At 41.6% G+C, this 15,749-nt stretch overlaps 1 protein-coding gene across 4 annotated transcripts in view; it reads right to left on the bottom strand.

Moving 5' to 3' along the window:
- The window catches only part of UBAP1 (ubiquitin associated protein 1), a 73,729-nt gene extending 59,230 nt beyond the window's left edge, over positions 1-14,499 (bottom strand). For 2 of the 4 annotated variants that reach the window (XM_069540778.1, XM_060014904.1), the window contains exon 1: positions 14,362-14,499. The gene's annotated coding sequence lies outside the window, so the exon portion shown is untranslated. Of the gene's footprint in view, positions 1-13,835; positions 14,182-14,361 lie in introns of those variants that run through there. The other 2 variants (XM_069540779.1, XM_060014903.1) reach the window with 2 other exon arrangements.
- Between the last annotated feature and the right edge of the window lie 1,250 nt (positions 14,500-15,749).

Raw genomic sequence — 15,749 nt, 5'->3', positions numbered from 1 at the left:
AAAGAATGAATCATTAAAAGCAAGAGAAGCAACTCATCATTTACAAGGGAGCCTCAACAGACTAACAGTCAATTTCTAATCAGAAACTATGGAGGACAGAAGAGAGGAGGATGACATATTTAAATTACCAAAAGAAAAAAAAAACTGTCAACCAAGAATACTGTATCTGGCAAAAACTGTCCTTCAAAAATGACGGAGGGGGACTTTCCTGGTGGCGCAGTGGTTAGGAATCCATCTGCCAATGGAGGGGACACAGGTTTGAGCCCTGGTCCAGGAAGATCCCACATGCTACTGAGCAACTAAGCCTGTGCGCTGCAACTACTGAGCCTGCGCTCTAGAGCCCATGAGCCACAATTTCTGAGCCCTCATGCCACAACTACTGAGGTCTGCACACCTAGAGGCCGTGCTCTGCAACAAGAGAAGCCACCGCAATGAGAAGCCCGCACATCATGAAGAAGAGTAGCCCCCACTCGCGACAGCTAGAGAAAGCCCACGCACAGCAAGGAAGACCCAATGCAACCAAAAATAAATTAATTAAAAAAACAAAAAATGAGGGAGGGGGACTCCCCTGGTGGTCCAGTGGTTAAGAATCCACCTTCCAATGAAGGGGACAGGTTCGATCCCTGGTCAGAGAACTAGGATCCCACATGCCACAGGGCAACTAAGCCTGCCCACCACAACTACAGAGCCCACATGCCACAACTACAGAGCCCTACGCTCTGGAGACTGCACGCCACAACTACAGAGCCCACGTGCTCTGGAGCCTGCACCAGAGCTACAGAGCCCATGTGCTCTGGAGCCCACATGCCACAACCTGAGAGCCCACGTGCCACAACTACTGAGCCTGTACACCAGAAAGAGAGAAGCCCACGCATTGCAACGAAGAGCCCTCGCACTGCAATGAAAGATCCCACATGCCGCAACTAGGACCCCGACACAGCGCAAAAAAAATAGATAATTTTTTTTTTTTAATGAGGGAGAAACTGAAACATTCTCAGATAAATAAACCTGAGAGAGTTTGTTGCCTACAAGAAATGTTAAAAGTCCTTCAGGCTGAAATAGCAGAATACCACAGTAACTCAAAGCCTCAGGAAGAAATAAAGACCTCTGCTAAGAATAAATGGGCTAAGACTTCCCTGGTGGCACAGTGGTTAAGAATCTGCCTGCCAATGCAGGGGACACAGGTTTGAGCCCTGGTCTGGGAAGATCCCACATGCCGTGGAGCAACTAAGCCCGTGAGCCACAACTACTGAGCCCGCACTCTAGAGCCTGCAGGCCACAGCTACTGAGCCCACGTGCCACAACCACCGAAGCCTGTGCACCTAGAACCTGTGCTCCACAACAAGAGAAGCCACTGCAATGAGAGGCCCGTGCACCACAGCGAAGAGTAGCCCCCACTCCCCGCAACTAGAGAAAGCCTGCACACAGCAACAAAGACCCAACGCAGCCAAAATTAAATAAATTTATTTAAAAAAAAGAATAAATGGGCTAACAGCTAGTATTGTTTTTGGTTTCCAACTCCCCTTTTTATTTAGTACAGATTTTTTTTAATGCACAAAAATTATTATAAATCTATGTCACTGGACTTCCCTGGTGGCACAGTGCTTAAGAATCCACCTATGCAGAGAACACGGGTTTGAGCCCTGGTCTGTGAAGATCCCACATGCCGCAGAGCAACTAAGCCCGTGCGCCACAACTGCTAAGCCTGCGCTCTAGAGCCCACACACCACAACTACTGAAGCCTGCGTGCCCTAGAGCCCACGTGCTGCAACTACTGAGCCCATGTGCTGCAACTACTGAAGCCCACGTGCCTAGAGCCCATGCTCTGCAACAAGAGAAGCCACCGCAATGAGAAGCAAGCACACCTCAATGAAGAGTAGCCACCACTCACCGCAACTAAAGAAAGCCCACCCGCAGCAATGAAGACCCAACGCAACCAAAAAAAAAAAAATCTATGCTATTGTCTTTCTATGCCTGGCTTATTTCACTTACCATAATGCCCTCCAGGTTCATCCATGTTGCACATAAGTTGCAATTTGTGACAACAACGTTTAAAGGGGGTAGTACAGAACCATACAGGATCAGAGTCTTTGTATGATATTGAAGTTAAGTCGGTTATCAGTTCAAACTAGACTGTTTGAAATTTAAGATGTTAATCCCTGAGAGAAATGAAAACATACATCCACATAGACAAAGTGGAAACAACCCAACTGTCCATCAACTGACAAATGGATAAATAAAACATGATACATACATACAATGGAATATTATTTGGCAATAAAAAACAATGGCATGGGGCTTCCCTGGTGGTGCAGTAGTTAAGAATGTGCCTGCCAATGCAGGGGACACAGGTTCGAGCCTTGGTCCGGGAAGATCCCACATGCCGCAGAGCAACTAAACCTATGTGCCACAACTACTGAGCCTGCATGCCACAACTACTGAAACCCACACACCTAGACCCCATGCTCCTCAACAAGAGAAGCCACTGCAAGCCCGCGCACCACAATGAAGAGTGGCCCCCGCTTGCTGCAACTAGGGAAAGCCCGTGCGCAGCAACGAAGACCCAACGCAGCCAAAAATAAATAAATAAAATAAACTTATGGGAAAAAAATGGCATGGTTGAACACAGAAAACACGCTAAATGAAAGAAGCAAGTCACAAAAGACTACATATTTCCATTTATGTGAAATGTCTAAAATAGGCAAATCCAGAAACAGAAAGTAAATAAGTGGTTGCTAGGGGCTGTGGGGAGAGTGGAATAGGGAGTGAATGCTAATGGACATGAGGTTTCTTTTTGGGGTACTGAAAATGCTCTGGAACATTTTCAACAGACTGTAGTGGCAGTTTCACCACACTGTGAATACTAAAAAAACACTGAACTGTACACTTTTTATTTTGAACTGTACATTTTTAATGACTGAATTTTGTGATATATGAACTATACCTTAATAAAGCTATTTTTAAAAATCCAGCCCTAAATACAGACGAGTTTAGAAGGTGGAAAAAATATGCCATGGTGAAAGTGTTTCAAGCTCAGGATCAATAGTTTTAAGCAGTTCTCAAATTGGTCTACCAGGACTTTCAGGAGAGAACTGAGAGTACGGAAAAAGAGAAATAAAACCTCTAAGAGCTAAATAAATAAATAACACAGTCTTGAAACTAGAAGAGGTGAGTACCAAGCAAAATGCACTGGTAAAAACTGAAATCTAGACACATCACAAAAATTTAGATCATCACCAGATTTTTAAAAGTCTGAACAACAAACAGCTTCCAGATAGAAAGTGGTTATATACAAAGGAAAGAGAATAAGACTAGCTTCAAGAACTCACTATCAACGAGAGAGGCTATAAAATTATGGAGCAATTATCTTCAAAAATCTGATTAAGGACAGTTGTAAAATTAGAGCCCTAGTATCCAAATAAGGGAGCAAAATGAAAACATTTCAAGATCTAAAGACTGAAAATTCACTCTTCATTGATTCCTCCCTGAAAAAAGAATTCAGAGATATAGTTTACCAAAGCATAAAATTAATCTAAAGTAGGAGAAATGGAAAACATCAGAAAAAGCAGTGGGCAAATAAATCAGTAAAATATACGTTGTCCAAGGCAACTCCTGACATAAAAGTAAATAAGTGATCTGGAAGTAAAATCTGAGGTGACCTGAAAATGGGAGAAATTTGGGAGAGAGGAGGAAGTAAAACAAACTTGTCTTATTGTAGAGATTACATATACAGTACACATGGATTTTATGCATAAAAATTACATACATTGGACTTCCCTGGTGTCCACTGGCTGATACTCCACGCTCCCAATGCAGGGGACCCAGGTTCGATCCCTGATCAGGGAACTGGATCCCACATGCCACAACTCAGAGTTCGCATGACACAACTAAAGATACCATACACCACAACGAAGATTCTGCATGCAGCAACTAAGACCCGGAACAGCCAAATAAATAAATAAATTTAAAAATTACACATAAAAATTTTAACAACAACCAACATAAAAAAAGGAATAGGATGAGCAACTTTCAAATAACTAAAGCAAAGAAGTCAAATACAGAAAATTAATCAAAAGGAAGAAAAAGATTTTAAAAAGCAAGAAAAAGGGAGGGTAAACAGAAAACGTAGAATAAGAATAAAACTAAATAGATTTATAAACATAATATGATAGAATTTACTCCCCCTGTTCAAAGACCAATATTCGGCCTGGGTTCAAAAAAAGAAAAAGCATAAAAGACAAGCCTTTTAGAAAATGGGAAATTAGGATAGGAAATGTTATAGAAAAGATATCTGTGTGGTTAGAGTCTCGGAAACAAAATCAACAAAGGCTCCTCATCCTTTGAAAATTATCCACTAACAGATTTGCTTCAGATTACCGAACGTAGCAATTAACATAATAAGGTTATTGGCAATTGTCTTAAGAGCTCTACTTCTAGGGGCTTCCCTGGTGGCGCAGTGGTTGAGAGTCCGTCTGCAGATGCAGGGGACACGGGTTCGTGCCCCAGTCCGGGAAGATCCCACATGCCGCAGAGCGGCTGGGCCCGTGAGCCATGGCCGCTGAGCCTGCGCATCCGGAGCCTGTGCTCCGCAATGGGAGAGAGGCCGCAACAGTGAGAGGCCCGCGTACAGAAAAAAAAAAAAAAAAAAGAAAGAAAGAAAAGAGCTCTACTTCTAAAGCTAAAGGTACATACAATACATATACAAAAGAATTTTCTTCTATATTTTATAACTTCATATATTTTATTATGAAATGATTTCTAATAAAGGAAAACAAAAAGCACATGGCAGACCTTTCAACAAATCTTAGTTGTTGTACAAGTATCTATCAAAACGGGTTGTAATATATCTCTAATAACAAAACTCAACAAACACATTCTTCTTATAAGTAAAAGCAAAGATTAATAATATAAGAAATGTTAATATGAAGTAAATCAAAAGGGTTATTATAAGGACAAAATAAGATAACACAAGCAACAGTTACCACTGTCTACTGGGACCTCCTCACCTTCCTAAACCAAATCTTATTTTAGTAAGAGTATTTCCCCACTTCAATGGCTTGTACATACTCTAAATAAAGAAAGCTGGTACCAAGAGACTGTCACCCATAATAAGAAACCCATTCATTTTTTACATTGACTTAAAAGTGAGTCCCTGAAGATCAAATAGGAAACCCTCTATAAAGGTTAAAGATTAAAAATAAAAATTAAAAAAAGGTTGGGACTTCCTGGGTAGTAAGTGGTTAAGAATCCACCTGCCAATGCAGGGGACACGGGTTCGATCCCTGGTCCGGGAAGATCCCACATGCCACGGAGCAACTAGGCCTGTGCACCACAACTACTGAGCCTGCACTCTAGAGCCCGCGAGCTACAACTACTGAGCCCGCGCGCTGCAACTACTGAAGCCCGCACACCTAGAGCCCCTGCTCCGCAACAAGAGAAGCCACCGCAATGAGAAGCCTGCAAACTGCAATGAAGAGTAGCCCCTGCTCGCTGCAACTAGAGAAAGCCCACGTGCAGCAAAGAAGACCCAACGCAGCCAAAAAATAATAAAAAGAAAGAAAACACAGGAATATGCAAATAGAATTCTACAGTGAAGAGAGATGTTATCTGGCTTTTATTCTTTTCCCCCAATTGAAAAACTAGCTAAATAATTACTTTTTTTTTTTAATTTTGTGTGTGTGTGTGTGCACATTTTGGGTGAAAGGGAAAATTCTTTTTTTTTTCTTTTTTTAAATTTATTTATTTTTGGCTGCGTTGGGTCTTTGTTGCTGTGCATGGGCTTTCTCTAGTTGTGGCGAGTGGGGGCTACTCTTCCTTGTGGTGCTCGGGCTTCTCACTGCGGTGCACAGGCTTCTCACTGTGGTGGCTTGTCTTTGTTGTGGAGCATGGACTGTAGGCGCGCGGGCCTCAGTAGTTGTAGCACGCAGGCTCAGTAGTTGTGGCTTATGGGCTCTAGAGCGCAGGCTCAGTAGCTGTGGCACATGGGCTTAGCTGCTCCACAGCATGTGGGATCTTCCTGGACCAGGGCTCAAACTTGTGTCCCCTGCATTGCAGGCGGATTCTTAACCACTGCACCAGCAGAGAAGTCCCTAAATAATTACTTTTTTGTTCCCCCCTTGCTGGTTCCCAATCAAATTTTGTTCACTTGAAAAACTATCCCTGCCTGGTCACAGCAAAAGGCAATTTCTCAGGCTTCATGCCTCATTCACTCAACATCTGTTTAAGGTGTACCTACAATTATTGCTTGGTACTTCTCTAAGTGGCAACTATAACAGGACAAAATCCCTCATTAAAATTAATTCTAATGGAAAAAGACAAACATTAAGCATAAAAAAATAAATAAAAGTTACTGAGAATTCCTGGATAAAATGCAGTATATTAGCTTTAGAAAAATAAGAATGTTAGCTAACAGTGGAAAAGTATTATGCTTCTAACAAAGTATATGTTAAAAACTTTATAATTTTTAAAACTATATGTTAAAGTCTTAGGTACTTTTGAAAAGACCATCACATACATCATCTTATATGAACCTCACATGCTAGGAGATGTAAGCAGGTACCCCCATTCTACAAACTAAAAAGTTCAAGTCTGAAAGAGATGGTTAGTTTTAAATGGGAAACCAGAACTAGAACTTTAGATCTTTCAACTCACTGTCCAGAGTTCTGTCCATTACAATATAATCTCTCCTGGCAAAAGATGTTAATTAAAAAGCTTATAATATATTTAGAAAACATCTCATAAAAAGGTCCCAAATCAACCTCACGTTAAAGTAAATTCAAAACTTTACTATTGAGGGACTTCCCTGGTGGCTCAGTGGTTACGAATCTGTCTGCCAATGCAGGGGACACGGATTCGAGCCCTGGTCTGGGAAGATCCCACATGCCACGGAGCAACTAAGCCGGCGAGCCACAACTACTGATCCCGTGCACCACAACTACTGAAGTCCACACACCTAGAGCCCGTGCTCCACAACAAGGAGAAGCCACCGCAATGAGAACCCCACGCCCCGCAGCAAAGTGTAGCCCCCATTTGCTGCAACTAGAGAAAGCCCACGCACAGCAACAAAGACCCAACGCAGCCCAAAAATAAAATAAATTATTTTTTTAAATTACTATTCAAAGTATGGTCCTTGAGACATCAACATAACCTGGGAGCTTATTAAAAATACACAATCGCAAGCCCACCCAGAACTACTGAATCAGAATCTACATTTTACCACAATCTCCAGGTGATCTACACGCACAATAAAATTTGACAAGCATCTGTCGAGAACAGTGCTGTCCAAAAGAACTTTCCATAATGATAAAAATGTTTTATATCTGCACTATGTGGCTATCGTGTTGGACAGATCAAGAACGTCTCAAACTAGAACTGTGCCTAAATATAATTTCTTACAATACTAAATAAAATAAGCCTCAGTTACCCAATATGTACACTCTTTCATTAAATTTTACTGCCAGTAATACATACAGACCAAAAACATTTTTTTTTAAACAGAGACCCAACAACTCAAAAAGCATAGCTTCCTAGAGACATTTGGAGTAAGACCTACATTATTATGGAGTAAGCCATACATTATTACTGACTGCATTATAAAAGGTATAGTTATAAAAGATTCTCATTTAATAATCTACCAATAATTTTAACATGGGCTCTCAAAGAAGAAACGTTCCATTATCTTAAAATTCTACTTATATAAAACACCGAGGGGGCTTCCCTGGTGGCGCAGTGGTTGAGAGTCTGGCTGCCAATGCAGGGGACACGGGTTCGTGCCCCGGTCCGGGAGGATCCCACATGCCGCGGAGCGGCTGGGCCCGTGAGCCATGGCCGCTGAGCCTGTGCGTCTGGAGCCTGTGCTCCACAACGGGAGAGGCCACAACAGTGAGAGGCCCGCGTACAGAAAAGAAAAAAAAACGAAACACCGAGGTCTCTGAATAAGCCAGGTAAGTGAAATATTATTGTAAAAACTATCTACTACAAGGATAAAGTTAGATTCCCTATTAAATTATAAGAACTAGCTAGAATTTCCAGTTTCAGAAAATGGATGGGACAGGATATAAACAATTCAAGACCTTCAGTAATTTTAAAGTATTTCAGAACAAAATTTGTGGTAAGTTGGCTGGTTGATTTCCTATTGTTATTATCACTTGGAAATAGAGTAACCTTTGATGAAAGAAAATTTTTTGAGAATTCACAAGCTACCCCTAAATTCCACTCCATATAATAATTTGTAATCTAGCTGACATTTGACTTTGAATTCCACCCACAGAAAGGAGTCATTTATCATACATGGTGTGGTATAAGGTATAATCTGCCTGAAGGAGAAAATAGGAAGTTACTGCCCATATCCTTTGCCACTGAACTCTAGAAGGAAATATTAACACTCACAAACTATAGGAAGATGTCAGGATTAGGAGGATTCCATTCTTACTTAACGAAGGAAGAAATGAGGATATGAACCCTGCCTAGGACTAAGACCATGATGATAAGATGCAGCACAAGACAAGCAAAGCCAGTCTGACCTTGAGTCTCCAAAGGGTTATTAAAAGAGGCTGGGGGGGCTTCCCTGGTGGCGCAGTGGTTGGGAGTTCGCCTGCCGATGCAGGGGACACGGGTTCGTGCTCCAGTCCGGGAAGATCCCACATGCCGCAGAGCGGCTGGGCCCGTGGGCCGTGGCCGCTGGGTCTGCACGTCCAGAGCCTGTGCTTTGCGGCGGGAGAGGCCACAGCGGTGAGAGGCCCGTGTACCGCAAAAAAAAAAAAAAAAAGAGGCTGGGGATAGGCCAGCCAGCAGTGACAAACAGCAAAAGATTGGGAATTAAAGGTAGCTGAAGGCTGAGTTTAGCATCAAAATCTCTAACTTTGTTGTTCTCTTCTATTTACCCATCAAATCTGATGGTAACTAAAAATTTTCCATTATACTCTTCTATAAGCTATGAGAGACATTCTAAAGTATGGTATTTATGCAAGGATTCTCAAAACTTTAGGGACATATCTTTCACAAATAACCAAGGGTGTACTGTATATCACTATACAGTATTTACAGTATAATTAAAGTCTGGTGGATGTTTTATATTTCAACATGATCTTTGCCAGGATCAGAACATCCAACTGCTTAGAAGAACAGTTCCCAAAGTTCATAGTACTCCATAGTCTTCTCATGAAAAAAAGAAAAAAGTTTTTAGAGGCTTTAATACATGACAGAGTAAATCAAATCGCTCAAGATTTTTATAAAAATAACCTAAGAGATAAGGGTTTAATGGTGGATAGGAGCCACACAGTCCAAAGAACTGGGTAGGGAGTTTAAAAAACAAAACAGAAAAACTATATCCTCCCTCATATATGTTCTAGTCAGTTTGCAATGTTCATCATAATTTTTTTTTTTTTTTGGCCACACCATGTGGTTTGCAGGATCTTAGTTCCCTGACCAGGGATTGAACCTGCTCCCTTGGCAGTGAAAGCTCGGAGTCCTAACCACTGGACCACTAGGGAATTCCCCATCATAACTTTAAACAGATGTAGTTTCTCCAATACTAAGAAGAGTATTTCATTCTTTTAAATGTATCTAATTTAAGTTAAATACCATAAACATACGAGCAAAAAAACCCAAAAAACACCCCCCCACACACAGGAACAAGTTGTTGTTTTGTTTTGTTTTGTTCTGGGGTTTTTTTTAATTATTTTATTTATTTTTGGCTGCTTTGGGTCGTCGTTGCTGCGTGCGGGCTTTCTCTAGTTGTGGCAAGAGGGGGCTACTCTTTGTTGTGGTGCACGGGCTTCTCATCGCAGTGGCTTCTCTTGTTGCAGAGCACAGGCTCTAGGCACGCAGGCTTCAGTAGTTGTGGCTCGCGGGCTCTACAGCACAGGCTCAGTAGTTGTGGCTCACAGGCTTAGTTGTTCTGCAGCCTGTGGGATTTTCCCAGACCAGGGCTTGAACCTGTGGCCCCTGCATTGGCAGGCGAATTCTTAACCACTGCACCACCAGGGAAGTCCAAAGTTGTTTAACTATGAAAATTTACATATTTCTCCTTTTTACTTAATGTAATTACATTCCACCTAATTTTATCCTAATTATATAATATTGTATTACTTGAAAATAAAAACAAAAAAACTCTTCCAAAATGTTTCCACGTCAGCTCTCTCACAAACCACAATTATTCTTTATTCTTCTTTTTTTTTTTGCAGTACGCGGGCCTCTCACTGTTGCGGCCTCTCCCATTGCGGAGCACAGGCTCCGGATGCGCAGGCCCAACAGCCATGGCTCAGGAGCCCAGCCGCTCCGCGGCATGCGGGATCCTCCCGGACCGGGGCACAAACCCGTGTCCACTGCATCGGCAGGCGGACACCCAGCCACTGCACCACCAGGGAAGACCCACAATTATTCTTGATAAAGCCCACACTAGACAGGACTAGATATCAAAAAATCTTTCTGAACATATTTTAGTAGAAATCCTAACTGCTCAGAATGAGTGACTCATGAATTGTGCGCACAAGAAAACTCTCTCACCGTCATACCACATTATTAACATTTTGTAAAATGCATACATCATTCACAAATCTATTAGTTTCCCAGTTGGGGGAAATATATGTAACCTGTGTATAAGGCACAACTCAAGCTGCTTTTAAAACCCTCTGGCCCAGGACTTCCCTGGCAGCGCAGTGGTTAAGAATCCGCCTGCCAATTCAGGGGACACAGGTTCGATCCCTGGTCTGGGAAGATCCCACGTGCTGCAGAGTAACTAGGCCCGTGCACCACAACTACTGAGTCCACGAGCCTAAGGCCCGTGCTCTGCAACAAGAGAAGCAACCACAATGAGAAGCCCACACACCCACAACAAAGAGTAGTCCCCGCTCACCGCAACTATGCGCAGCAACGAAGACCCAATGCAGCCAAAACTAAATAAATAAATAAATAAACTTATTTTTTTAAAAAAGTCTGGCCCTGTAACTCCAAAGACAATACAAACACAACTCTTGAGAAGCTGGCCTTTCTAATCAAGCAAATATTGGTACTAAATGTCACATTAGATGCCACGTGACAGACACGTATACTCTTATTTATTAAAACAGCATGCCTAGTAGAAGAGGATTTCCTAAATATGAAAAGTTCAGTTCATTAAAATTATGAACTTTTCTCATCAAAAGACTATGAAGAGATAAGACAAGTCACAAATTGGGAGAGGATATTTGCAAACCATCAACTAACAAATAATTAGTATACAAAATAAATAAAGAACTCTTAAAAATCAGTAAGAAAAAAAGAAAACTCAAAAATAGGCAGAGAACTTGAATATACACATCACAGAAGCACAAATGGCCAAGGAACATACAAAAAGGATGCTCAACTTTGGGAAATGGTAATAAAAACACAGTAGATCCTATTTCAAACCCAAGAGATAAGAAAAAAATTTTAAACTCTGACAATATTAAGTGTTGGGGAGGAAATGAAACAACCAAAACACACACACTGCTGGCTCTTGACTCAGTAAACCACAAGATTCACAATTACCATGAGCCAATTCAGTGACTCAAACCCTGGAAGTGTTTGGTAAGCATTAAGCAACTGACAATGACCAACCCAAAATTCTGAGAACACATGAGGATTACTGCCAAATACAAATTTTGGCCCTTACTGAAGCAGGTCCAACCTGACTCAGCAATACAAGTATAAAAACTTTTAGTCCCTTATCCAGTTTATCCAGTTTATTTTGTAAAGTACAAAATATTCAGGTATTTACTTCCTCCTAGAATACTGATGATATATTAAGTGACTAAAATTGTAATGAACTATTTATCCTTCCAGTTACACTACTATTTCAGTGAGAACAAGTAGTTTAAAATGGTATTACTTTAAAACTCATGCTTATACTTTAAATTTACTTGATAGGAATTAAATGGCCCTGTGACCATCTAAGTGGGGCAAAATGATGTAACAGATGCAGTAAAGGCACTGAAATTGGACAAATTTAGTAACCTTGGTTACGTTACTCAACTTTACTAATCCTCAGTTTCCTCAACACCTAAAAACCATGCCTCTCACGGCCTGCTTACCTAAACGAATTGTAAGGATTAAGTGAGATTATGTAAAGTGTTTAACAATGCCTAGCTCATTAATATAGACCCAATTTTAGCACATATCCCTTTGTAAATCTAGCTGCCCTCACCTAAAATTTTTTAAATCTGAAATTATAATTCTCAATTCATAGGAAAATATTATTCTTACATTCAAATTATTTTCCAATATTACAAGAAATTGTGTGCTACAGGTTAGAAGAGCAACACTCCGCTTACATCTTTCTCTGACTGAAAGGCTCTTTCCTATAACGAATTAGATTCTGGAAAAGAGGATAGATTTTCACTTATCTTCGTGATACAGATGCAAGGATTCCCATGCTATGTGGGAAACTAAATCCAGTTATTTCTAAGCTTCAACTCAAGGTTTTCTTGACTCCAAGAAGAAGCTTATTTAATACCTAATTTAAGGTACTGTATGCTACCTTTTGCATTTCTTGAGAAAGACTGTCTGAAGAAAATTACTTGGTTAATGATAAACTGATGGTCTGGTTTTGGTTTTGGTTCCTCTGTGGGGAAAATGTTTACACTTAAAATAATCTACATATAAAAAAACCTCAAAACATTCAACAATATAATTAAATAACAGGAAAAATGTATAATACTGACTACACTCTGAGGTAATGAAGATACATTTATAATGCTGAAAAAATTCAGAGAATTTTAGTCACTGAATTAAACTTCAGGAATCCTCATTTTAAATACCTTACCACAGTCAAGATATCAAAGAAAAGTCACCCAAGATAAAGTGATGTTTGCCAGTCTGAGAAATGGGAACTAAAAACTACTGATGAGAACTGTCCACAGACCTAATATTATCATATTAGGATACTGTTACTGTCTTCTTCAAAATTAAAAAGAAAAATAAAATCTTTCAGATATACATAAAGTATGTCATGATGAAATAATGAGTCAAATACTAAACAACAGAAAAATTCAGTAAGTTCTTATATTTACATAATTTTATAAGACTTCCTTAGTCTTCATTTCCAAAAAACACTTTTTCTTCCAATGAGGCTGTGCAATTATATTCTCACTAGAGAAATATTAATTTTGCCATTTCCATAATTATAATGACTTATTAATGCAACACACATTTGGCAGTCAATAAACGTTGAATAAGTAACAAAGAATGAATAGGATGGATTAGAAACAAAAATTTAATTTATAAAATCCCACTTTAAAAAGTAGGTTAATGCAGACAATGTAATTCTTTTAGACTTCAGACATTTTACATTCTTTGCTACAAAATAATACAGAAACTTTCAGTTTAACTAGTTTGGGACATTAACTAGAAAGAGCTGTCTATCACTAAAGACTAAGTGCCCCGTTTTTCACATCATCAAATCTGACAAAATTCTAAAGAGAAACATCCATCATATCTATCCAAATTCTCAAATTCTAATAATTAGAACTGAGGAAAGAAAGAAGCCCTAGTAAGGTGAGTTAGAACAGAAGCTATTTAATAGATAACTAAATTACCAAATCTGGTTTTGCAACACTCCGTGGTGTCTAAAAACTCTCAAAATTTTATTTCAGTTTAATATAAAATGTATTTTTATGCCTAGCCACACTTTTAAGAAACTGTCTGTAAACAAAAATGTGGCGACAACACAAAGGTCAGAGATCGCTGACAGAGATCAAATAAATGAACTATATCTTAATGATCCACAAGAAAGATTAGGGGCTGTTTATGAAGCCCAGGGGGACTGTACAGATAAGTCTCCATCCAAGAAACAAACAAAAGAAGCAAGATTAACATACCTGGAGAAGACCAGGCAAGGCCAAATATATCCCCAAAGATCACTCGCCCCGGATCTGGTCTCCTCCCTTTCCCCCTAACCTCATCGCCTCAGGGAAAACTAAATCTGTATCTCACGTCCCCAGCTCACCCTCAAGTCGCCCCCATCACTAACCTTTACTAAAACCTGGGTCCCTCTCCCCAACATCCTCTAATTCCCACCGAGCTCTCGCTCCAGCCACATAGATGTCTACTGCGCCTATTTTCCAGTAGAGTATTAGTCCCCTTAATCCGAACTCATTTATTTTCCCGCGTCCCATCTGCCCTCCGCCCCTTCAACTCTGGTCCCCTCACTCCGACCGTTCTCCCAGAATCCTCTCCAAGTCACCCGTCTCTGGCCCCTTCGCCTTCACACCCCCTGAGCTGCCGCTCCTCTCATTCCACTCAGCCTCCAGCTTCCTCCCTATCCCTCCCCCATCCGTCTCCCGGTACCTGCTCCCTCCCCCAACTCCGCCCCTCTCCCCCTCCCCCAGCGGGAGGCCCCCTCACCTGAACGCCGGCGCCGCTGTCCCAGAAGCCGAAAGGTGCTGCCGCCGACCGGCCTCCCAGGCTCGGTCCCCGCTGAGCTCCTGACGGCCCCTAGGGAGAGCGAAGACCACCACCTCCAACTCTGCTCTCCCCAGGCCAGGCCGTCACCGTAGCCACCGCCACTGCCACAGCCGCCATGTTGAAGCCCCACTTCCCTCCTCCTTCCCCTCACCGCTCCTCCCCTTTGGGCGTCTGACGTCATAGCGCCGCGCTCCATCCCTCGAGCCAATGGGAGGAGTCAACGGTGACGTGACTAATCTCCACAAGGGCTGAACATTGCTAGGTTTGAGAGCGTCGCTGTTGGAACCAGTGAACCCGGCACACCCAAGGGGAGGGAGGAAAGGTGGGGGTCACTGAGAGGGTAATGCGTAAGGGTTGGAGAAGGGGCCCAGGTGGGAGTCCGAGAGACTTGAATCTCGAAGGGAAGCACAAAGGCTTACCAAGCAGACCCACTTGGAAATCAGGATGTCTGGCTTCTGGTCCTCCTGGGTCATTGACTTGGTACAAAGTCCTATCCTTTCTGGGCCTCACTTTCCCCATTTACAAATTGTAAGGGAGCACGACCCTATGAGGCCTTACCAGAACAGACCCCCACCCATGTCCTCTGCCTGCCTTTTGTCTGTAAAAAAAATTTAGTCGAAGAATAAATTTAATCAGAGAACTGAAAAAAATGCAGAAAAAAAGAAAAACAGTCAAGCAAGACACAATAATAATACTTTAGCCATTAAACAAAGTCAAGGACCTTTAGTTCTTCCTGAAGGACTATAGATAATATTCTGAGCTATGTCCTTTGAGCTGTTTTGCAGATACTGAACCCCTGCCCCCACCAGGTGGAAGAAGTTAACTGTAGGCTGCCCACAAGCATGTAGACCCCAGACCAGTTGAAACCAGAAGGTTGATGATGCACTCCTGATTACCTCATCACCAACCAATCAGAAGAATGTCCACGAGCTGACCACTCCCTGCTCCTTGAACACTGTAAGACTCCTCACTACCTCCTCCAGGGCGGGACACAGTCTTGAGGGCATTAGCCCACTGTGACCCCCTTTGCCTGCAAAGCAATAAAGCTGTTCTTTTCTACTTCACCCTAAACTGTCTCCATGTTTCTATTAGGCACCAGTGAACAGAGGCCGAATTTCAGCAACACAATGAATGGGTTGAAAGGTGACCTCTAAATCTCCCTCCAGTTCTGACATTCAACGGGTTTAAACCAGGTAATCCAATCCCAAACCTTTACTGCCTTCTGTACTTATTGGATGTCTCCTAGAATCAAGTGCATTGAGGTTCATAACTGAATGAGATGAGTCATTGTTCCCAAAAGTTCCTAACTGGTGGGAAAAATAGAAGCA

Source organism: Delphinus delphis, chromosome 6 (assembly GCF_949987515.2).
Source record: "Delphinus delphis chromosome 6, mDelDel1.2, whole genome shotgun sequence".
NCBI lineage: Eukaryota > Metazoa > Chordata > Mammalia > Artiodactyla > Delphinidae > Delphinus > Delphinus delphis.
The sequence above is the reverse complement of the archived record's forward strand: the minus strand, read 5'-3'. Positions and strand labels throughout refer to the sequence as shown.